Genomic DNA, 24,711 nt, shown 5'->3' with positions numbered 1-24,711 from the left:
TATTTAGGCTGGGGAGGGAGTCTTTTGAGTTTGGGGACCATCGCCTACTGCTTTTAGGCAGCAGTTTCTCTCTACTGTTATATAGCCTGTTTATTCTTACATGAAGAACTTACTTTTATCCTGTCGGCTACAGCTGAGTCGATGCGGCTGTGAATGTTTATACAAGGCTTTGGTATAAACCTTTGCATAGGTATCCATGCCATTAGCAGGGGTAGGGGCTACAAAACTAGTAATATCGTCTCATAAGACATTATAGTTTGTTTTGGAGAAATTATTTAGTCTAGATCCAGCTGAGGGAGGGTCAGACCCTATTGTTGCTTCTACTGTGACTGACCTGTGGTCAGATCTCAATAGAGATGACTGTACACTTGGGGTGGTGCAATGATCACTCACGTTCATAAGTACTAGAATCAAAATTTCTGAACCCCTAGGGTGTCCAGTAACTGGTCCAGGGCATTAAAGTTTACAAAGTTCAGGAATCTCTGGGTGAGTGCATTGGTACAGGTGTAGTTAGACCATTTGAGTGATGGGTAGTTGAAGTCTCCCAAAATCAGGGTGTTTGGTGATATATTGAGGGACTGCAGGAGGTCCAGCTGGGCATTTTGGGTGTCCTGGTTCATGCAGGGAGTCCTATAGCTGGCAAAAGTTTGTAGAGGAGTTTTAACTACAGAGAGCTGCATCTGGAGTAGTTTGAGGGACTCATTTAGTCTTACCAATCCGGAGGAGTATTTGTGTTTAATCTTCTTCTTCTTCTTTCGACTGCTCCCATTAGGGATCGCCACTGCAGATCATCTGTTTCCATTTCTTCCTGTCCTCTGCATCTTGCTCTGTCACACCAACCACATCCATAAACCTTATCTTAGGCCTTGCTCTTTTCCTGTCACTTGGCAGCTTTATCCTTAGCATCTTTTTCCCAATATACTCTGCATCCCTCCTCAACACATGTCCAAACCAATGTAATCTTGCCTCTCTAGCTTTGTCTCCAAACCTTCCAACCTGGGCTGACCCTCTAATATACTTTTTCCTAATCCTGCCCACCCTCATCACACCCAGTGCAAATCTTAACATGTTTAACTCTGCCACGTCCAGCTCTGACTCCTGCCTTTTTGTCAATGCCACTGTCTCCAACCCATATAACATAGCTGGTCTCACTACCCTCTTGTAGACCTTCCCTTTCACTCTTACTGGTACTCGTCTGTCACAAATCACTCCTGACACTCTCTTCTCCACACACTCCTCCCTACCTGCACTTTCTTCTTCACCTCTCTTCTACACTCACCATTACTTTGAACTATTGATCCCAAGAATTTAAACGTATCCCCCTTCGCCAGCTCTACTCCCTGCATCCTCACCAATCCTCTATCCTCCCTCTCATTCATACACATTTATTCTGTCTTAGTCCTGCTGACCTTCATTCCTCTTCTCTCCAGAGCATATCTCCACCTCTCCAGGGTCTCCTCCACCTGTTCCCTACTCTCACTACATTTGTCTTTAATAAAAATTAATACTCCTCCTCCTCCTTTGGATTTTCCACTCTCACTTGATGGTCTGAGCGAGTGGAAGGTGTTGTAATCCAGTATAGCCGGGGTGCTTATTGCAGCCTTTAGGTAGGTTTCTGTGACTGCACAGACATCAGCATCCTCCAGGGTGAGGGCAGCTTCCAATGAGTGTAGTTTTAGGTTTAGATCCTTAGCATTTAGCATCATGACCCTGATGTTAGTTTTTGAGGAATAATTTATATTGGAAATTTTGTACTTGTGACATTGCCTAAAAAGGCACTGGGGGGAGGAAAGAGCCTTTGCCAGAAGCCAAAATCCTACCAGTGACAGGTGAAGACTGTCTCTGGCAAAACATTGAGGTCTATCAACCATATCATTCCAGTCTGACAGGAACTGGATCCCCTTAGAATGACACAAGAACCTAAGCCAATTGTTAAAGTCAATCATCTTTTGCTTGTATTGTGACATCATCCTAGGTGAGGGTAGAATTCTGCTTAACACTAGGGACATACCTGCCTGAGACACATAATCAGAGAGCTCAGTCATGTCTCTTCTCATATAGTCCAGAGAGGTACATCTCAAGTTGTTCACTCCAAAAGTACTATGACAGAGTCATAACCATACTTGCTACTGAGAGACTTGAATGCATGTGAGATGTTCAGGATCCTGGCACCGGACAAACAGCTAACCATTACCTTCTTCTTATCCAACTTGGTGAGTGGCACATCAGTGTATCTCACAATAAAATCACCCATGACTAGTACATTTGGTTTTGTGTTACACCTTAATTACTTGATAAGATATTGGCATGTATGTTGTTATGTGTACTGTATTTATCTACAAGTGAGCTATGTGTAGTGTGCTTGTATTTGGGTGGTCTCTATGCTTTGGGTAGGTTTTTAGAGAGAACCTCTGCATATGTGCAGTTACGTGTTGGTTGCGTGGTAGGTGAGGGTGGAGAGATGTGAGTGCTAACAACTTGCTTAGGATCAGGTATGCTGACTGGTGAGCACGGGAGCTTTGATTCTATTTTTTTATGGAGATACATCTCTCACATGTTGAGTCAGAGTATCATAAAAGAAGTGGGATGTCAGTGTACATAAGGCAATTCCTACACTGCTTCAGGGTGCCAAATTCAACCAGGTAGGATAAAGAAATGATGAAGTATTGTCCTTCCACAGTGTTAAGTAACAGGTGTAGTTAGTAACAGGGCTTGACCAGAAATGACCAGCTGGGGATCCTGTGAGAGGTAGTCCACTAGTATAGATGAGAAGAACTAGAGAGGGTGGCTTAGAGGCTGTACTGACACGTAGACCAATAAGGAAGCACAACTATAAAAATGTTCCACTGGAGAACAGACCCCATCTAAGGGAAAATGTAATACTCCTATAGCCACCAACAGTAACTGCAACTGCATGTTAGTGCACCATAGTGCAAGGTGTGCAAACAAGGAGCTTTTAAAATTAATGAAAAAACCTTACTGGTGGGCAAAATAGCCAATCAAAGGCTCAGAACACAGCCCTAGGCCAATGAGCTTGAACAGATGGGTCTCTATCCACACACCTCCTGCCACAAGGGTACAGAGGGCTCTGTCCACAAAAAGTTTGCTGGAGATTAGTGCTCAATTCAAATACACAGCGGTATCTGAGGTTAGTCAATGCTACAAAGTACATGTGCCCAGAACACAAGTTAAATGCAGAGGTTGAAAAACAGTCAGCAATTACAGTAAAAATTCAGAAATAGTCAGCAAAAGCAGTGTTAACAGTTATCAAGTGAAGAAATACAAGCAATAATGGCCTTATATTTAGTTATAAGCCTCAGATGGCTCAGAATCAGGTAGCAGAGTACTTGCTAATCACCTAACTCAATGGATCTTGGTTTATACCCACTTGATAAGGGTCGTCATTCTTCTTGTGACACCATACTGAAAACATTTTCCACTTGCAGATGTAAGATACTCAAATGTTAGGTTTTCTTGCCTACAAGAGTATCTACAGCATGTTCTTGGAACATCAGTGTTGGGGTGAATAATAGAACTTTTGATTTGTGTGAGTATGTCAGATGGAGTAGAAGGGGGGATCAAAATGTCTAGTCAAAAGGGAGTCAACTAATAAGAGTTTTGGCTTGTTCCTCTGAATTTCCAGGAGAACCTTTGGTACTGGGGGGAGGGAGAAGTGCAAAGTAACTCCCTGCCTATAGTTAAAATACATGGCATCCATCCACCAGGCTTTGTAACAAGGGGTCCTGGAGCAGAGGAGTCTGAGTTTTCACTTGTGCTTGAAGGCAAACAATTGATCTAAGGTGTACCCACTTGTCACCTATGTCCTGAAATGAATGGATGTTACACAGAGAGGTCTTAAGTGTCTTATCTTGATCTGCTTAGGGAGTCTGCAAGGTCATGTTCTCTGAAGGTATGTTATTAGCCTGTAGTGACAGTTTTCTTTCAATGGCTAAATCCTGTGCCAACAGAGCGAGCTTCACATCTGATAAGACTCAGTGTCTCCCTGTTTGTTACCGAAAAACATGACAGAGATGTTGTCTGTGAATAATGTCGGGCAGCCAGGCTCCAAAAGTGAGAGACATCACCTGTAAGGCTTTCATCTCCTTTACATTGATGTGTTTCTTGAACTATCAGGGGGACCACTGTCCCTGAACTCTTGTGAAGTCTGTTCATGCACCCCAACTCAGGTTAGATGAGTCTGTATGGAGGTGCTGGGTGAGTTGATCCTGAGAGATACACCACTGCAGCTCTTTCTTCAGAAAAAGCAAGAGAGGAACTTGGAAGTCCAGTGGGTGGCAGTACTGAAACCAAAGGGACTTCAAGTACCACTGGATCTTCCTCTTGTATAATCTGGCATAAGGCACCATTGGAACTGAGGCTGCCATGTACCCTAGCACTCTTAGAATCTCTCTTGCTGATGTCATAGATAGGGGAAGCAGGTACTGGAAGTAACTGGTCAAACAGAGAAATTTCTCCTGAATGAAAAAGCCTATCATTGGCAGACTATTAAATCTGCAGCCTAGGAAGACTACATCTTAGGATGGAGTCAGAGAAGACTTCTTGAAAGTGAGAGTGAATCCTAGTGTTTCCAGTAGAGATGTAATAAAATTGTGATGTAAACTAAAATGTTCTTAGGTTTAGTCCTAAATTAAAAGGTTGTTTGGGTACTGGCAAATTTAGATTCCTCCGATTCTGCAAAAGCCAGAGCTAGGCACTTTGTGAAGACTCTGGGAGTTGTAGACAATCCACAGGGTAAAACACAGAATGAAAGTGTGATGAAGAAACTGAAAACCTGAAAATATTCCTGAAGTCTGAGTGTAAATGGATGTGCAAGTGTGGATCCTTCTGGTCTAAGGTGGCTAATAAAGCCTGAGGAAGGATTAATGGAAATAAGGACTGCAGAGAGAGAAAGAAAGAGAGAAATAGGGAGAGAGAAAGCAAATTGAAAGACAAAACTTCTAAAAAGGTGTTAAGATATGACAAATCCAAAATAGGCCTCCATGTTCCCTCTTTCCAGGGGACCAAAAAGAGTCTTAAGTAGAAATATTCCCCTGGATTTGGAGAGGAACTGGTTCAGTAGTCTTCTCAGCAAGAATGTCCTGAACCAAGGGAAGATGAGATGATATTGATTTGCAGGGGGGGGGGGGATTCCCTTTAAAGAGTGGTGCTCTTTTCAAGACATTCTGTAACCATTTTGTTTGTTGAACAAGACCCATATGTCTGTAGTAATGCATTCCCAGGCTGGGAGGGAAAACTCATTTGGACAAAGGAATCCATGGAACAAAGTGGGAAGGAAGAGGGAAATAGGAGTCTTTTTTCATAGAAAAGAGGCTTTTCAAGGCTTAGATTCTTGCTGTGGTTTCTCCTGACATCTTTTCTTTGTTTTTTACCCTTTCACTGAGGCCTATGTTCCCTACTGACAAAAGTAGTAGGTTTGGAAGGATAATTCCTTTGGTATATAAGGTGTGATGTAAGAAAAATCTGTTTGAAATCATACATGATTTTTGTTGTTTTCCTGCATGGTTTTCAAGAATTCAGCAACAGTACGAACAAACAAATGGTCCCTGTGAAGAGCAGAGTACACTAGCTTGGCCTTGGCATCTTCAGGGAAGGACTAAAAGTGAAGTCAAGCAAACCAGAGGATGAATGATCCGCTGGCCACAGGCTTGGAGGAAGCCTCTTCAGTGCCGCTGCACTTAACAGCATTTCTGGCTACTTGGTGGCATTGAGAAGCATAGACAGAGAGCCTGGGATTTGGGTTCAGAATCCTCAGAGTTAGCGAGAATCTTATTCATGTTTCCCAGAATAGCTAATAGATACTTAGTAACTTGTATTTGGTAGTTTAGGTCCTACATGCCAGGGCTGCAGAGGTAGAGACTTTTTTGCCATACTTGACCTTGGCCGTACTGTCTCTATCAGACAGCAGCATATTTGATGCAGGGAGGAGTATGGTGGGTTTATCTGTAGTGAGAGAACAAACCACCTTGAATGTCTGCTACAGGAGTTTTGTATAGGAATGCCCTCTCCTCATGCACATTGTAGAACCTGGTTTCTGGTCTCTTGTGTGCTGGTGGCTGTGAGTCTAGGTTAGCAGATGCTGTGGTAAAATCAGCTGATGATGCTTCTGGGACTGGAGGAACAAATAAAGATTTGAAGCCCATACTTCCAGTAATTCATAGGACCTTTTCTGTACATCTGTGACCTGGTTAGTTTCCCACTCAAAGTGTTGCATTATCTCGTTGGCTATTTTACCAAAGAAAATCTCTTCAAGTGAAGAATCTAGTGATAAGATATCCTAATCATCTAAGGACAGTTGTCCTGGTGAATGTATTTAGGAGGAATAAGCCAGTAAGTCTTCATCTAAATCTGATTCCTCCTCCTGCTCTTACTCCCCTGAACAGGACTCATGCTGTCTTTTCAAAGGGTGGGGTGGGGGTAGTTGAATAAGAAAAATGAAGGGAAGGAGGATTCAAAGATAAGACGGGTTTGTATAAGCCCTGAGAAAAATCCATCCATTCCTTCTCATGAGACATCTGTGTAGGAGAAATGTGCTTGGTCTTTTGTTTTTTCTTCAGCAGGATGTCCTCCTTAATAAAGTGTAATGGCACGTAACCTTGGCTGACCTTGGTAATGGATCCAGGGACCTGTTTAACTAATATCTAAGGCATGCCCTCCAGTTCCGAGGAAATAGTCATCCTAGGTTATCCCTTTTCTCCCATAGTAATAGGAGTTTCAGTTTCAGTGGATATACAAACAAGAAACACCATACTGACTTCCAAAAGGCTAATATTAGTGGGCATCTCAGAAGGACCGAGATATATCACAAAGTCCTTTTGCATCTCAATGGGGACATATGAGTTGGACTCACGGCTGAAGTCCGATGCTTGATTTTTTGTCTTTCTTGGGTGCATGTGGGACATCCAAGTCTGAGCGTTCCCCCATCTTGCTATACGAGAAGCTGTTCAGATGGTGAGACTCAAATATGCATTCATGGAAACTAATCTGGTTCTAAGAGATTTAGGAACAAACATTTAAGAAAGCTTTCAAGTACTGTAATCATGCACAGCCCCTAAGCAAAACAAACACTGAGAGTTGAGGTCTGTGTAAGGGATTTGCCTTCTACATGCACATTTCCCTCTCTTAGCTGACATAAACAAATCCTTAACAAAAATTAAATAAAAGGAAGATTCCCTAATGGGCCACTTAGCTGACTGAACCTTGGCAGTGGTAAAAACACAAAGACACAGTACTTAGACCAGCGTTAGTGAAGCTTCTGCATTCAGACTGGTGGCAAGATAGTCTGAGCATCTCAAGCCTCTATATCCACTTATGTACCCCTATGTCCATTGACTGAGGTCATATACAGGATGCATGGTGCATCAAGAAGGTTTATGGCTCTGGTACACCATCCAGAAATCAGGATACCTTTGGCAGGATAACCCACAAACACTGGAATGATGCAACAGTGATCTAATGAAAGACATCCCTCATGCTTTACTGTTCCTGTGTTCTGCTTTAAGTATTGGAAAGCATTTACTATATAACCATACTAGAATTATTTGAAATAGCAATTAAAGCTCTTTGTTTTTCTTGTCATACTATGGTGGTGCTGCGGTAGCGTTGTCGACTCACAGCAAGACATTGTCCGTTCGATTCTCGGCTAAAGCGCCTTCTGTGTGGAGACATGCGTGAAGGGGTGTACCTTTGTTGAGGGTTGTGTGTCAGGGCTGGTAACTCAGCATGTAAAAATCTTCTACCAATCATTAGCGGACCGGAGTCCCGCTGTGGCGACCCCTAACCGGGAAAAAGCTGAAAGAAATAAACAAACTATGATTTTGGTTAGTTCTCTCACTGTCTTAATATGATCAACTTTTCCCTACATTCTGAAAATAGTCTAAATATGATATAACTTGTACTAGTCTGACATCAGCATGCTTTGTGGGACTATTTCATCCACTTGCTAAGTCTACATGGGTCTGAACAGCTATAGAAATTACACTAGACATCCACTCCTTACTCTCTGCTGCCCTTTGTCTATCACCAGTCTTGCAGGAGTTTCTGCTTTCTGTTCACATACACATATTCTCACACACCCTTGAACTGTTGGGCATTACATATTCTCACAGCACAACAGTTAGGGAGAAAGCACCAGTTATTACTTTATAATACCTTCTGACATGAGATACTTCTTTAATGCTGCATTATATTTGTTTCTTTACTGTAAAGATATCTGCATCCCAGCAACATTATCATGCAATATTGGTCTTATAAAAGAAATGGGATGCCAACATAACTCCTGTGGGCAACAAATAACTGAAGGGCAATTGAAAATAAGGCATTATATATATCACCAGTCAATTCCTAGCAGGCATCATTGGATGAAATGGAGGACATATATTCTCATCCTTGTCCTTTTATTGTTGGCCAGCTTGTATTACCCATCATGCTAATCTTCTGTCTTCTACTCACTGTTCTAACAAATCCTGTTCCAAAGTGTCACTCTCCAGTAGTCAAAATAATTAATCTAAACACTTGTAACATATATACAATTTGACAGAACATATCCTTGCTGTCATGGTTAGTATTTATTTCAATATCTTATAGAACAAATCATAAAAAGTGATACAGATTGTGTTGACAACAAAGGACAAAACACAGTCTTAACTGTAATCACTTACTACATGATTTGTTTTTTATATGAAAATATCACTATATTAGAGTCAGTACATTTTTGAGGAAATGTACACCAGTGTGAAAAGTCTTGTAGAAAAGTTTTAGCCATTCTTATCATCTCTGTCTTGCTGCACGGAAATTATAACAAGATGGAAATTCAGCACATTTCTGAGTATCCTATGCCAGGATTTAGAAATGGGCCAGCCACAAGTGGTGCTGTGGTATAAAATACCCTTTAATGCAATCACAGAAACCAGTGATTGAAAAACATATTAGCCTCAATGAGGACAGACCTCATTATTGCCTAACTTGCATGTTTCTGAATCATGCAGTGATTACTGTTAAGTACTAAGTAAAAACTTGTTGCCGTAATCATTGCCAGCAGCCCATGCATTGTGCTGTCTCCATATCCCTGACATGGATGAATGTCATCACTTAGTAATGCCAGACATTACAGTTTCATATTTTATTCTGCAGTTGCAGATTCCTGCTTTAAAATTTGTTACACTATTATATGTAATGATTTAATGTAATATTTAAAAAGTGTCCCTGGTGCCTAGCTCCCCACCACCACCACAATATTACCGGCATTGCTAGTTAGTTTAGGGAGAGTTGAGTGTTACAAAATCTCCAACACATACACACATATACATATACACACACACACACACACACACACACACACACACACACACACACACACACACACACACACACACACACACACACACACACTCACACACACTCACACACACTCATCTATCCTTTCTCCTTACTAACCTCCTTACTGAGACAATTCAGAGACACAAGAACACACACACACACACACACACACACACTTACTTGAGACCACTCATGCCTGTACATAGAGTTATACATGTTGCCAAGTAAATATATGCATACCTCCACATATATCCCATTCAACACTACTTTCCCCGTAAATTCCTTGGCAATTACCCCTGATGCAATCTCACCCAGTGAAAGTAGTTTTAAACATAATCTTTTGATAATGTTAACTAAAGTGGTAGGGACTGGTGATTTATGCATCAGACCATCGCCTTGGATAACTCTGCTGCAGAAATCACTTACCATAGGCATTTCCATGGAGAGCACTCAACTCATTGCCGGTCTCCCAGAATGCCTCATTTACTTTTACACTAGTAGGCCAGATATATAGCCCAATTTGATGCTGCACCCCTTACTGAGGTAAAGCAGTATAGTGGGGTTGTTTCTGAATTGGAAACCACTGTCTCCAGTGGTAAAGATGGCTTACCACTCTCAGCAAAGTTTCTGAATCCCAGTTTTTTTTTTTTTTTTGTTCAGTGCCACTAGTTGTTTTAAAGCAATTTAAATCTCACCATCAACAACAATAACAAAACAAGGATGAAATAATAAAAGCCATTTTCTGAGAAACAAGTATGCAGGTTACTTGCAAACATTATTGCTTTTGTGAGGAAAACAAAGTACTTTTTTTAAACTAGAGATAGGTGTGAATTCTTCATTTTGCAGATGATAAGTGATGACTTTACTTTCCAGAAATATTCTGTTAAATAAACTATCTCCTGCAGAATCTATTACAGCATTTCTGTTCCATTCTGAGTCTAAATGCAACTAAATGCATTACATTTACATCTTTCTCATTAAAATTAGATTATTGAATGCTAATCCACACTTTTGGTGCAGTTAGATGTCTCCTCATGTTTTTAAGTCCCCACAGAGTTTTGACCTTGTTAAACATTAAAGCTAGATGAATTAGAATGAGCAAAGGCTGGGAATCAGATGGGATTTCAAGTGTGTTTCCATTGTCTGATCTCCGACTAGTTAGGTATCAGTACTCCAATATTTGTTAATATTAATCTGGTGAGGTATTAACATCCTGTGGTATATTTATGCAGCAAAGGACAATGGAATATCACAAATGATCAGTCATACTTCATAACAAAAGAAAAGCAGTGGTGCAGTCTCTTTCATCCACAACCAAGAGTGCCAAAAATCGTTCTGAGAAAAAGGAAAACATGCACAGTACACTTTTTTAAAAGTCACAGAGCTCCTGCAAGCGGGGAAACTGCTAAAGAAAGTACAGTTGTGTACCTACCATAAATGTAGATGTTCGAGTGTATTCACTGTTGCAGTCATTACAATTGGGTTATCCTTCTGGCAGGCTATCCGCAGTCGGCCTGAGTTCCAAAGTCTAGGTCCGGTGTCGGTTGCTGTCACCTCTTCCTTGACGTCAGTGCGCCAGGGGTATATAAGATGCAGATGAAGCCATTTTCTTCAGTTTTTCTTGCCCCAGATGTCAGGTGCCCCTAAAATGGTAGGCTAAATTATGTCAATAAGCATGCATGCACAAAAACAACTTTTCCATCATCTACAAGCAAATACACCACATAGGTCCCAGCAAAGAAAAAAGGGGGATGGTGGGAGGGTAACCTGGACTGCAACAGTGAATACACTCGAACATCTACATTTATGGTAGGTACACAACTGTACTATGTTCATCGTGTTTCACTGTTGCAGTCATTACAATTGGGTTGAATCCCAAAGCTAAGGTTGGGAGGCTGGAGCTAAATAGGATTAGGAGAGGCTATAAGGATAAGGCCCTGCAGAACTGCAGTGGCAAATCCCGCCTTGGATTTAGAGTAGAAAGGTAAGTGATAGTGCTTTGTAAAGGTATGCACTGAACTCCAAGTTGCAGCCTCTAAGATGTCTTTGGTTGGTACTCCTCTGAGGAAGGCTGCTGAAGTAGCTGCTGCTCTGGTTGAATGTGGCCTAATGCCCTTAGGCACTGATTTGCCATGCTGTGAATAGCAGAAACGAATGCAATGGCCTATCCACTTTGAAATAGTCTGTTTTGAGATAGGCTTTCCTTGTGATGCTGTAGCATATGCCACTAGAAGTTGATCAGTATTTCTGAAAGCTTTAGTTTTGTCCAAGTAGAAGCGTAGCTGTCTGTGAATATCCAAAGAATGCAGAATTCTCTCACCCTTATTCTGTGGGTTTGGATGAAAAGTAGGCAAATGAATTGTTTGGTTAAGGGCCACACTGGACACTACCTTAGGCATAAATGTAGGGTTTGTCCTCAGCGAAACCCTGTCAGGATGGAAAATGATAAAAGATTCCAAAGCCATGAGTGCCTGTAACTCTGAGACTCTTCTAGCGGAGGTTATTGCTAGGAGCAGAGCTGTTTTCCAGGATAAGAATTTTATGTCAGCTGCAGAGGCTGGCTCAAACAGAGGCAGTGTGAGTTTTTCCAAGACATAGTTGAGATCCCATGCAGGTATTGGTGCTCTCCTTGGAGGTCTTATGTTTTTGGCCCCTCTGAGGTACTGTCTCAGTAATGGATGAGAAAAAATAGGTGGTTCTGTATTGTAATGAGCTGAAATGGCAGAGGCATGAATTTTAATTGATGAAAAGGAAAAGCCTTTATCCAGCATCTCAGTTAAGTACTGCAAAATCTGAGGAATATTTGGAACAATCATGTCAATACCTTATGCTTGGTTCCAAGCACAGAATCTCTTCCATTTGTCCGCATAAGATTTTCTGGTGCTAGGCCTCCTGGCCTCCAAAATAACATCCATCACTGCTTTAGAAAGAGGTGTGTGGTGAGAGGCTATATTATCTGCTATGCCACCAGGTTTAAGGTTTTGAGTTGGCTGTGCAGTATCTGACTGTCTTGTTGGGTCAATAAGTGAGGAATTTGAGGTAATGTCCAGGCTGGGCAGTGAGACAAGCTCTTTAGGATTGGGTACCAGTGCTGGCGGGGCCAGTCTGGGGCAATCAGTATCATTTTTGGTTTCTCTTGTCTGACCTTGAGGAGTACCTTGGGAAGGAGAGGCAGAGGAGGAAAGGCATATACTGTCAGATTTTTCAGCTGAAGGATAGAGCATCCACTTTCCATGCTTGCTTGTGATAAGTCCTTGTGCAGAATCTTTGTAGTTGGTAGTTGTGAGGGGAGGCAAATAGGTCTATGTCCAGGCATCCCCAGGTCCTTGTTATCATGCTGAAGACTTGTGGATCCAATTTCCACTCGTGGGGATCCATTAGGTTTCTGCTTAGTTTGTCTGCCAGAGTATTTTTCCTTCCTGGCAGGAATTGAGCTTGCAGATGTACTTGGTAAGTCAATGTTGTGTGCCACAAGTTCATGGCTAGCCTGCAGAGGGGGTAGGAATGTGTGCCTCCCTGCTTGTTTATGTACCACATGACTGTAGTATTGTCCGTCTTTATTAGTAGTTGTCCTGGATGAAGTTGATCCTTAAAGGCTGTTAGGGCATTCTGAACAGCTAGCATCTCTTTTTGATTGATATGTAGATGCATTTTGACTTGCGGACCGAACAGCTAGCATCTCTTTTTGATTGATATGTAGATGCATTTTGACTTGCGGACCATGTGCTCTGAATACATCTTCCTGCCATATGGGCCCCCCAGGCGTAATCTGATGCATCTGTTGTCAATGTCTGCCTGGCTGTGGGTAAGGTGAATGGCTGTCCCGTGTTGTGGTGACAGGCTTTTGCCCACCATCGAAACTCCTGTTGCAGGCAGGGAATGAGGGTAATCATTGTTTCCAGGCTGTGGCAATGTTGAGTCCAAACACTTTTTAGATACCATTGAAGTTTCCTCATATGCAGATTTGCATATGGAATTAGCAGAATGCAGGATGCCATGAAACCCAAGGCCTGCAGAATTTTTCCTGCAGATAACTGGGTCTTTGTTGCCAACATTTTGAAATAAGTAGTCAGTTGTCTGTGCTTGTCTGGCATGAGATAAGCCATCTAGGCAGTTGTATTTAAGCTTGCACCCAGGAATATTATCTCTTGAGAGGGTACGAGTTTTGATTTCTTCTTATTTACTGTGTACCCTAGACTTGTCAGTAATCTTTTTACAAACGCCAGATGCTGTAGTAGAATGTCCTTGTTCTCCACTTGAATAAGGCAGTCGTACAAGTAAGGATATATTTGTATTCCTCTTTGTCTGCAAAATACAATTACTGGTGCCAGACACTTTGTGAAGACCCTGGGCACAGTAGATAAGCCAAAGGGCAGTGCAGAGAATTGGTAGTGCATTGAGCCCGCTTTGAATCTGAGGTATCTTCTGCATGTTTGTCTGATTGGGACATGCAGGTATGCCTCTTTCAGATCTAAAGTCACAAGCCAAGTCTTGCCTTCTTGCCCAACATGGGCAGAAGCTGCTGTTGAGTCAACATTTTGAATTTTGGATTATCCAGATATGTGTTTAGAATAGATAGGTCCAGTATTGGTCTCCAGGCTTTGTCTTTTCTGGGTACCAAGAACAGTCTTGAATAGAATCTATGACCCTACTCTTGTTCTGGCACTTGTTGAATGGCCCTCATATCCATGAGTGATGAAACTTGTTTTTGTGCCTCTGCCCATTGATTGCGTGGCAGGTCTGGCATACCGTTTTGCCTTGGCAGGGTGTGAAAGTGGAACCTATAGCCTTGTGAAACTATATTTAGAACCCATTTGTCCTGGGTGATCATGTGCCAATTTTGTGAAAAAAGTGCTAGCTTTCCCCCCAAAGGGGCTGCCAAAAGATAAGTGCTTGGTGCTAGAAGTGGAAAGTCATTGAGACTATTTCCTGTATAGCTGTGATTTTTCCTCTCTGCTCTTGAAGGTAGAAGCACCCCATTGTTTATGCCTGTATGAGTCTTGGGGCTGTGATATGCCTCTGGGACATCTGTATCTGCCCCTTTGTGGTCTCTCTGACACTGGAAAGGACCAATTTTTTGTAGGCCAGTTCCTGCTAAATCTGGGAGGCTGTACCTGCAAGAAATCCTTGACTGTTTGCATAGATTTAGCTTTGTCCTCCATTTTCTTCAACACCTCTTCTGCTTTAGCACCAAACAATCATGCTGTAAAGGAGCATCTAATAGTTTTGCTTTAACATGATCTGGCAAATTTTGTTCTTTTAACCAAGCATGCCTCCTAATGACAGAACCTATAACAGCAGCCCTGCAGGAGGCCTCAAGAGAATCAAAACCACATTGCAAAGTATGGTTTCTAACTTGTTCAGCTGCATGCAATAAATCCTGCATTTCTTTATTGTCTGCACATACTGTATTTGTTGGCATTTTCTGTTTAAGCAAAGATATAAGATATTGAGATACTTAAGCATATGAAATTGGCAATTTAAAGCTCTTACAGCCAAGGCAGCAGAGGTATAAATCTTTTTGCCCCATCTGTCTAGGGCCCTAGAATCCCTATCAGAGGGGATAGGGTTTTTTGCAGTAGAAGCCTTGACCCCTTTGGGACCCTGAGAGATGGTTTCTGGGTCAGCTGCATGGTTCTTACAGAGAAATTTGTGTGAATCAGGAACCCTGTAGTATCTGTCTGGCTTAACAGGGGCTGGTGGTAAAGAGTCTGGAGAAAAACTGGACTCTGTAAATACATCATCTACAATGTCTAAAACAGGCGGGATAGCAAGGGGCCTGTGCTGGGGCAATAAAAGGAAATCTCTGAGCCTTTTCTTGGAATCTGAATAATCTTGACTCTCCCAGTGGAAATGCTCCCTCATAGTATGCAGTGTTTCCCCAAAAGAATAATCCTCAGGAAGAGAGGCTGAAGGGATAGATTCTTCAGCATCAGAATCCTCATAGGGAGGAATAGAGTAATCCTGTTCAGAGGAGGAATCAGAGGAAATGGAAACCTGGTTTGAAAATTCATATTCTAACTCTTGCCTAGGCCTCTTTTCAGGAGGGGGATGGGAACCCCTGATCGAAAGTAATAAGGTCTTCGGCCATTTTAAGCATCTGTTTTTTAGGCATGGAGGCCTGTCCAGGTGAATGCTGTACTTGTTTCTTTGTCTTTAGAGCTGCTTTAGTCTTTGTAGGTTTCACATATAACTGTGTAGGCCTGAAAACACCCTCAGAAGCCGATGTCTGCTCAGCGGCTCCGGACCCATGTGAGGGAATAGTATCCGAGTGTCCAATACCTTGAGTTTCCAGAGGCCCAGTCAGTTCCACGTGAGAGTCAGATGCGGCCTGTAGCTCTGAGTTAGCGGAAGTCAGGGGCTGTGAAAGGGCCTCACTGAGAACCGGCGACTGGCCTAGAAGAAGCCTCTTCGTCAGTTTTGGATCTCGGATGCCTGTCCTTTTCTTTTTCTTTTTGTTTTTTGCAAACTCCAGTAGTCGGTTGATTCGATGGCACTATATAATTAAATCTTCTGCTAAAGTAATGAAATGCAAAATCGTACCGACGCTTAATAGTGCGTTCGTTAAATCTAGCACAAAACCGACAACTAGCAATATTATGGTCAGGGCCTAGGCAAGGAATACAGTAAGAATGAAAATCCTTATGAGGTATTTGCTTCCCACAAGAAATGCAGTTATTAACTTTTTCTGACATCGGTCTGGAGCAAGAAAAAAGTTTCCCCAATGGGGTACTTAGCTTTAATGAAGACTTTGGATCTGAAAATCGAATTTGAAAACTTCAGGAGTTGGCTGATGGGCACTTGTGAACTGCTTTTGCTTCGGGCACCACGTGGCAAGAAAGACTGAAGAAAATGGCATTGGCTGCATCTTATATACCCCTGGCACACTGACATCAGGGAAGAGGCGACAAGAACCGACGCCGGACCTAGACTTTGGAACTCAGGCCTACTGCGGGTAGCCTGCCAGCAGGATAACCCAATTGTAATGACTGCAACAGTGAAACATGATGAACATCAATAATTCCTTTCTGTTTTGTAAGAACCAGGAAACAAATTCCATAGCATACAGATGATCCCATTTTGACATCCAGGTTTTCTCAAAACAGTCCACAGTTTTTCCTTATGACAGCAAATTACCCATGACTTCTATGGTTAAGAAGGTTTACAGCCCTCCTATTCATAATCATTTACTTGGATTTTATTACATAATTGTTTCTCTTAATTGAACCATGCAAGAATTCTCTGTCCAATACAAAAAACGATCTACCTTCTTAAAATACCAGTTCTGTTGGTAGCTATTATAAACCTGACATCATACTGTAAAGAAACAATTCCTTTTATACTGGTTTATGTCATTTTCAGTAGACCATTCTGGTGAGACCCACTGTACTATGTTATAATATCCACCGAAAAGACTATGTCATGCAACCAGTATACAGAGTCTGAAAGGAATGGACTACTGACTTCTTTACAAGATGAAGTTAGTGAAAAGGTACAGTTTGGAAGATTGCTATTAACTGTGGTGGTCGAACGTCATAGTTACCAGAACTTCTGACAAGCAACGGTGATTTATTTTTAAACCCACTGCTTGCAGCAATTGGTGTTGTGAAAGCTAACAGTCTGAATACAGTATTGAATTATATAATCTACACTTTTGCTTTCCTTGCAAAGAAGCTTGGCAAAATGTCTACCTCACATACACTATTTAAAATAATGTAGGCCTGCTAGACTAATGCAAAAGTAAAATAGTGAGTTTAAATTAAAATTTATGGATTGAAGAAAAGCAGATCACATGCAGACGTCTGCCACTTAAATTTGTCTTCTGTATAATCTGCTACTTCTGAACACTTCAAGAAGTGATTTTAGGTGACTTAAAGAGTTTACATCAGAAATGAAGCACTTACACATTTATAGTGAACAACAAATTTAGGACCTCAAGGGATTGCTGTTTAAGTATAAGGTTGAGAGAATTGTGACCTGTATAGACCATCCAGGGGAACTGATCACAGGTGCAGGAGGGTAAAACATGCATGACATCATTCCACATGGCACAGATCACTCTGCTAATCCAAAAAGTTCATCACCAGGAGACTTGTACCATGACATTCAAAATTAAGATTTATGACAACTGTTGGACCTCATGCAAAATTTACTATTACATTTCTGAATGACTGTGTTCTACAAGTTTTTGCCTTTCCTTGGTACATACCACTCAGTCCAAAACTTTCAGCTACTGCTCCAAATTGACATATTCTGATTCTACGATACCTCTATTTCATTGGTAAGGACAGATGCCATTTAGGCTGCTGTACCTAATTCTTCAGTCAGCTAATTGGGAAGTAGTAAGCATTAGTCATGACTTCTCCTTTGTTTTACTGTCCAAAACATCTGCATTCTGACCCATTTTAAGATGAAGAAAGCAAACAAACAAACCACAACAAAAAAGAAATTAAAGTGCATCTTCTACTTGTACTCAGGAGGCCAACTATTTGTGGCTTATGGTTTAAGGAGCGTCTTTTCACAGAATGAGCGGATACAGTAGCTGGACTTCAGGAAGTAGCATTCAAGTTAGGAAGAATCTTGTCACTAAGCCCAGAGCACAGAAAGTACATATCAGAAAGGGCTGTGTCAGTTTCACCCACTGATCTGTAATAGGTCTGAATTATTCCAACTTTGCTGAACAATCTGACTCTAACTTAGATGTCAAAGTTATTGAGCAACATTATCCACTCTTCCTTGCATGACGGATTATGAGTTTTATTTACTTGTACTTAGCTTGGTGGATTTGGGGGTCAAAAATTGTTATAATTAAGCACACAATTCTATACATGTTAAGTTTACTGCTGGATGAACTGTCTAAATTCCTACCATATTTTGAAGTGGTTAGGAAAAGTTCAGTCTTTCTCATGAATCATTTAGTTAAATATGGTACACCTGTTTAGAGATCCGAGAACCCTCCCACTCTGGGAATTATGTATCCCTTAACCATTGAAAGTTATGCTTCTCTATTGGTCAGTGCAAGTGATTTCACCTGAGAATGAATGAATAACTAAAAGGATAACTGGTGCTGAGGAATATGTTGACCAGTTCCATCAGTTGTATTTCCGTGACACACAGTTTGCTTAGTAGGTTGGTAGTGTGGTTGGCTATAATCGTGTATTACACATCAGCTCACTGAACATCCCAGAGACAGGCATATTAGCCTGCCCCATCATATACATATAAGAAAGGATGCCATGCATTGTCTTCATTTAATTTTTAAGCAATGATTTTGGCCCTATTACCTTCCAAATCAACATTTAGACAATACTAATTTCTTTCTGTTTCCATAACCGCTGTCCTTGGCTTTTCATATTATTAGTACAGTCTTTCAGATACACTTTTAAACTCCACAGTGTCAGATTCAAACATAATGTGTTATTAAGAAATTAACAGTCTGTCCTGTCACCGGACAAAGTTTTTCTACAGAGTTCAGGTTCAGAAGACATTTCATCAGAGACTAGGCCATCTTGCCCATAGGAAATATTAATTCTGACTTTGGTTTTGATATTCTCCACAGATGTGATAATTGCATTTCAATAGCGTACTCTGCCCAAGTATCCATATTGAAAGGCAAAACTGGCAGATCCCAGGCAATAGACAGTGAATATGGGTATAAATATTTCATTTATAAAGTCCAAAACATTGAAAATAGATTTTCAGTTTGGTTGATTTAAACTGACAGTTTTTAGGGATCATCATTTTGCAGATCAAGGTCATATTTGGTTTTATTTTAAAGCCATGTATGTATTTCTTTTTCAAATTATTTGACATTATATTTAGAATACATTAATTGCAATGGTGTTGTGGGTGCATCGGCTCATGGGAAGGGTGCAATGGAGCTTCGGTCCTGAAAGAATCACTTTTCACCAGTGTATATACCATTTATTTTCCACTTGTTCTGTTTTTAGTATATCTACGTGTGTATGCATTTTTTAGTTTTTAGGGTAGACTGCTTTTCACTTAGGACTGTTTCCAACATTCTCACTGCAGGGGAGAATGCTGTAGTGTGTTTATCATGTTGTTTATATTTTCATAAGCACCATAACCCAGCCTTCCCATGGATAATCCAGTGTTCTAAACTTCCTGCATGCCCATGAGTTTCTGGTTAGACAATTCCCTATTTCATGTGCAACTAACAATCCCTTGCCTTTCACTACACATTCTCTGCCTTGCTTATAAATATGGTTTGTCTTAATTTGTCTATTTTTTTGGCTATATTCCAGGGCTCTTTCTCTGTCTCTCTCTCTCTCTCTCTCACTCTCTGTCCTCAGAGATAGTATAGCTGAGTACAAAAAACATATGCCTGCCCCTGTATCATTTCCTCATAGTGTTGTTCTTTGTACTGCAATTTTATCAAATGTATACCTCTCATTAATTATGGCGCACACACACACACACACACACAAAACAAACATGATTAATTTTACTGTACAGGCTTTATTTTATTTTTTTGATAATGGAAAAGAATGCAGAGTAGTCACTATACATAGTAATACTCCTACTGTACTTTTGTAATGACAATAAAGGCTTTACAGCAACTTTAAAAAAGTTACAGAACATGAATTCCTTTTAACATAATAAGCAGTTACTTGTGGCTATTTATGATATTTAAGACAGATCAACTATGAGGGTAGCCACGGTGGTGCAGTGGTAAGTGTTGCTGCCTCACAGCAAGAGGTTCTCGGGTTCAATGCTGGGGTGCCTTCTGTGCAGAGTCTGCATGTCCTCCCTGTGGTCGCGTGGGTTTCCTCTGGGTGCTACAGTTTCCTCCCACATCCCAAAGACATGCTGTAGATGGATTGGACACTCTAAATTCCTCCGGGTACTCCGGTTTCCTCCCACATTCCAAAGACATGTATCTGGAGCATTTCTCCCCAGGCCTCCGCTGAAAACAGGCTCTGTGGAACCTAGTCGGACTTTCCCGGTCAACAAATGATAAATAAAATAAATAAAATTCGCCCTAGTTGTGCGTGTGTGTGCCTTCTATGGAAGGTTGGGCACTGGGCTGGCAACTTGACACCATAAAACTCCACTTCCAATTATGAGCAGACAGGTGATCCACTACGGTGACCCCTAACTGGGAAAAGCCAGAAGAAGACAGATCAGCTATGAAATTCTTCTTAGACTTCGATAATTGTCAATTTCTTTGCTTTAAATGTTTAATTTTGTTCAATAAATTCTAGTCAGTGTAACCCTCTTAGAAAGTTCAGACTTATACAAGTTCTTCAACGAATTTCCTCTCCATGCTGTTTTCTGTGATTTTGTGTGGGTGGAATAAGACCTCTCTTTGCATCACTGCGTATCCTAGCAACAATAATAAGGTCTGGTTTGGGACTTTAAGAAGGAACTGTCAGAAAAGTCATGTAATTTTAATTAAATGCATTTATGCATTAGTACTTGGACCCACTGTCTACGGGATTTGTAGAGTATTACTCATTGTTACTACTAGGTTGACTACATTGTGTTTTTATAATTTATCCCTGTCATGGAAGAACTTAGATTAAGTTGACAATTGTGCAGAATTTTCATATATCTCTAAAGTATTAATGGGAACTTAATAGATAGTGCTAGGCATCTAAATCTTTGAAGAAAGCATAGCAAAACAGTTGTTAGTAGCTTTGACCTTTTGTTTGTTATACTGGGAATGTGGAACTCTGCAACATACTCTGGTTTAAGCTGTTGCAAAGTATGTTGTTCTAACATGCTACTGAATGTAAATATAGAAAATGTCTCTGCTTCTGTTATTCTATCAAACTGTTGCAAGACAACCAATCAATCAATTTAAATTAACCACCACTATGTATCTATGTTTGGGCTTTTGCCGAAATTATTTCATGTAGGTTTAAGCAAAATACAGTGTGACACCCTATGTCAAAATAATATGCTGGCTCTTGTCTTTTATGTGTTACTGACTTGTGTAGCATTTTTGCATATGTCTGACATATTGTATAACTCTCTTCTTCAGCTTGCTGAGTGTCACTTTATACTAAATGAACAACTGTTATGATTGTGCTTATATTTTTTAAATTACCATTTGTCTGAAATGCCACTGATGTGCCAGGGTGCATTGTTCACCTGAGAATCACATTTGCTTATCTTACTGACTTCTTTTTAACTCATAATGACTTTATGCTCAGCCTGTGTGAGGTGGATTTTTCCTGAGATCTTGCACAACTGCAAATTAGCTTAATCGGACTTACATTTATCTCTGGGTGAATATTGGCTGAAATACAAGGTGCTTGAATATTGCTTGTTAAGGACGTGTCCTTTTTCATATTGCTTAGTCGATTTAGCTTGAGTATAAAAACTGTACTGTTCATTAACAGGTTTATAAGGGTATATTAAGTACCATCTTTGGGAGTAAGTTCTACCAACCATAGGGCTTGTGAAAGGTGGCTTGACTGCAAAAACCATAGTGCTTTCAAGATATTGGGCAAAATTCTCTGTCCACCAGTTTGAATGAGCACAACAATCATAGGATTTTTATTTCAAGGAAAAACACATTTCTGCTTTTGCAAGAATGTATTTCTTTCATCTGCCCATGTATGATTTTCTATAGCAGCACTGAATCAGAGGAGACTGCAACAGTCGCACTTTGAATTTCACATCCTTTACCCTAGTACAGATTGTGAAGAAAAATCTGTCCGTGACCTAGAGTTCAGGAAAATGGACATTTTTACTCTTTACAGCTTAAATATTGCTCATTAATTTTACTGTCTGTGCTAGCTTCTGCAGCTATTACTCTGAAAAATTAGAAATAGAATCTGAGAGTTTGTTTTCTGTATTTGAAGGGGAAATGAATGAGAAATGTTATGTTTAAAACAGTAGTGTGACTTCTACCACTATTTAATGGCATAAAAGCATATTTACTGTTTTTTTTTTTTTTTTTTTTTTTTCTTACGGGCAGTTAAAACAGGTGACAAGATAACAGCTTAAGGATTTCTTCAGAAATAACCTGAAATGAAAAAAAAATGAATGAATAAAATTTCATTTTCTTTGTGTGGATGTCCTTTGTTTCAAGGTTACAGTAAAGATTTTACTTAAAAATGAACAGTGATGATTGACTGACTGTGCTTATTTTTGTATTTCAGGGTATTTGTGAAGAAGGCTGCAGGTCAGAAAATGTAATTTCTGTCATTAGTTTTCTATTTGCAATGTGAATTCATACTCAGATTTGTAATTCAGCATGGAAAAATAAGCAAAATTCAGCCAAGTACAATTTCATTGTACTGGTGCAATATAATTGACTGAATATCTATGCATCATACAAGAAAATCACAGAACCCTACAGTCAGTCATTCAGTTAACAATTTACTTCCGAATTATAACTGTTCAGCTACCTATCTATCAATCTATATATTCATATATGTGTGTATATATATATATATATATATATATATATACACACATATATGTAGCTCCCATTCAGATTGCCGAAAGTACACTTGTCCGAAACACATTTTGCCAAGACCATAATATCGAATTTACACATGTCCGAAACAGCACTTTGAGATCGCACTACAGTATGTATTAACACATATAGTTGTTGTCACTGTAGTGCAATCTCGGAGTTAGTATACACAATTAGCAGGAGGTGTAGGGGTGCAGGGTGGCTTGCCCCTCTTCAAGAATTAGAGAAAATTAGTTAATGTGCTTGAACTCTTTTCCATTTCAGACAAGTGTAAATTCAGAGTTATGGTCTCGGCAAAATGTGTTTCGGACAAGTGTACTTTCAGCAATGTGAATGGGATCCATATATATACATATATATATATATATATATATATATATATATATATATATATATATATATACTGAGCTGTGCAAGAAACATTTTCAGTGGAGGCTTAGGAGAAAAGCTTCAAAGGTAAAGGAATGTATCAATCCTAATAGCAATATTTGGCATATTAAAAAAATATCAATCATAGTGCCAACATTTGATGCACAAAGCAAAAATATGACAACTGCAACATGTTCAGAATTACAAATAAGCTCAGTAGATGCAAGTTAACAAGAAGATATGCTAGGAGAAAAAAAGCAGAGCAGGCAGATAACTGAGTAGAAGAGGAGAAAAATCTGTGACAAAGATATGCAGATGCAGCACAAAGTATACAGTGAAACTGATATAGAGAAATGGATAAAGTAGTAGACATCTAATAAACAGGAATAGGGTTAGATGTAAGCAAATGTGTTGTAGGAGGAGGCTCTAAAGAAGAAAAGTGTAAGGTGACAGTTTAGCTAAGGATAAGGTACTAGGTATTTGACATAATAGGAATTAAATGCTGAATAATGAAAAATGAGATTAAAGAGTAAGAGGGGACATCAGTTTCTAGGAAAACTGGACACAGAGAAGTAATATGCAATAGCTGAGAAAAAAATGAGTGAGGTTAACGTGGTGAGTAAGCACTGAAGTAAAACCAGCAATTAAATGGAAATTCTTTTAGTTTATCTTTGCAGAGATTGAGGATTTTAGTTGCCATATTGAAGGTGGAGAAAGAGTTTAGATACAACATTTAGGTACATTTTGAATTGTTTTGTTTATTACCAGAGCTCAAATACACATGTCCCATTTGTAGTAGTCCATCAATACAGTATAATCAATTATAAGACAATAGTATATACTGAAGTAAAACTTGGGATAAAATCTGGGCTAGGATTAGTTACAAAAAAAATGCAGTCACCAAACTGTATATTCAAACTATAACTGGCTACAAACAACATAGTAAATCATTGCTGTGCATAAGCCAATCTATTAGAGCCACTTGAACAGTTAGGCAGTGGGTATAGCACATTGTAAAGATATTTTACAATGGAAATTGTAAGAATGATTAGTCTATTTATTTTTTGTTACTCAGAACTTTTTCCTGTGTAAAGGAAATGAAATATTTTGGTAAGCCAGAGAGAGAGAAAGTAATCAAGGTTGGTAAGACAAAGAAACTAGCAGCTGAAGAAGTTAGAGGATTGAACACATAGGAATATTAAAGACAGAGATGGAATGTTGTGGTATAGTCAACAAGAGATTGATATAGCAGACACTTTATGTTAATGCAGAGAAGAAAGATTTTTTGAACAGAAGCCCTCGGACCATAAAGTACTAGACCATTCTCCATGGTCCACGTCCACCAGCAGTCCCCCAACACTCCTGGATTACTCTCGTATTGATAGAAACATTTATTCATCTTAAATGTGTCCTGGGACTCAGCAATCTGTCCTTCTATCTGGTGGGTTTTCTTTGTATATCCTCTACCCACTTTCTTTCCTCACCCCTCACACTCATAGACTACATCCAGGGGCAACTCCCAACTTTGGACCACACCTCCCCTTAGACAGCAT

At 40.1% G+C, this 24,711-nt stretch overlaps 1 long non-coding RNA gene across 1 annotated transcript in view; it reads right to left on the bottom strand.

The window, feature by feature from the left end:
• Nucleotides 1–24,711, bottom strand: part of LOC122805482 — a 1,542,547-nt gene that overhangs the window by 345,681 nt on the left and 1,172,155 nt on the right. The window lies entirely within an intron of this gene.

This window comes from Protopterus annectens, chromosome 6.part1 (assembly GCF_019279795.1).
Source record: "Protopterus annectens isolate FY-2018-M chromosome 6.part1, PAN1.0, whole genome shotgun sequence".
Classification (NCBI taxonomy): Eukaryota; Metazoa; Chordata; order Ceratodontiformes; family Protopteridae; genus Protopterus; species Protopterus annectens.
This window is presented reverse-complemented; position numbering and strand designations above follow the sequence as displayed.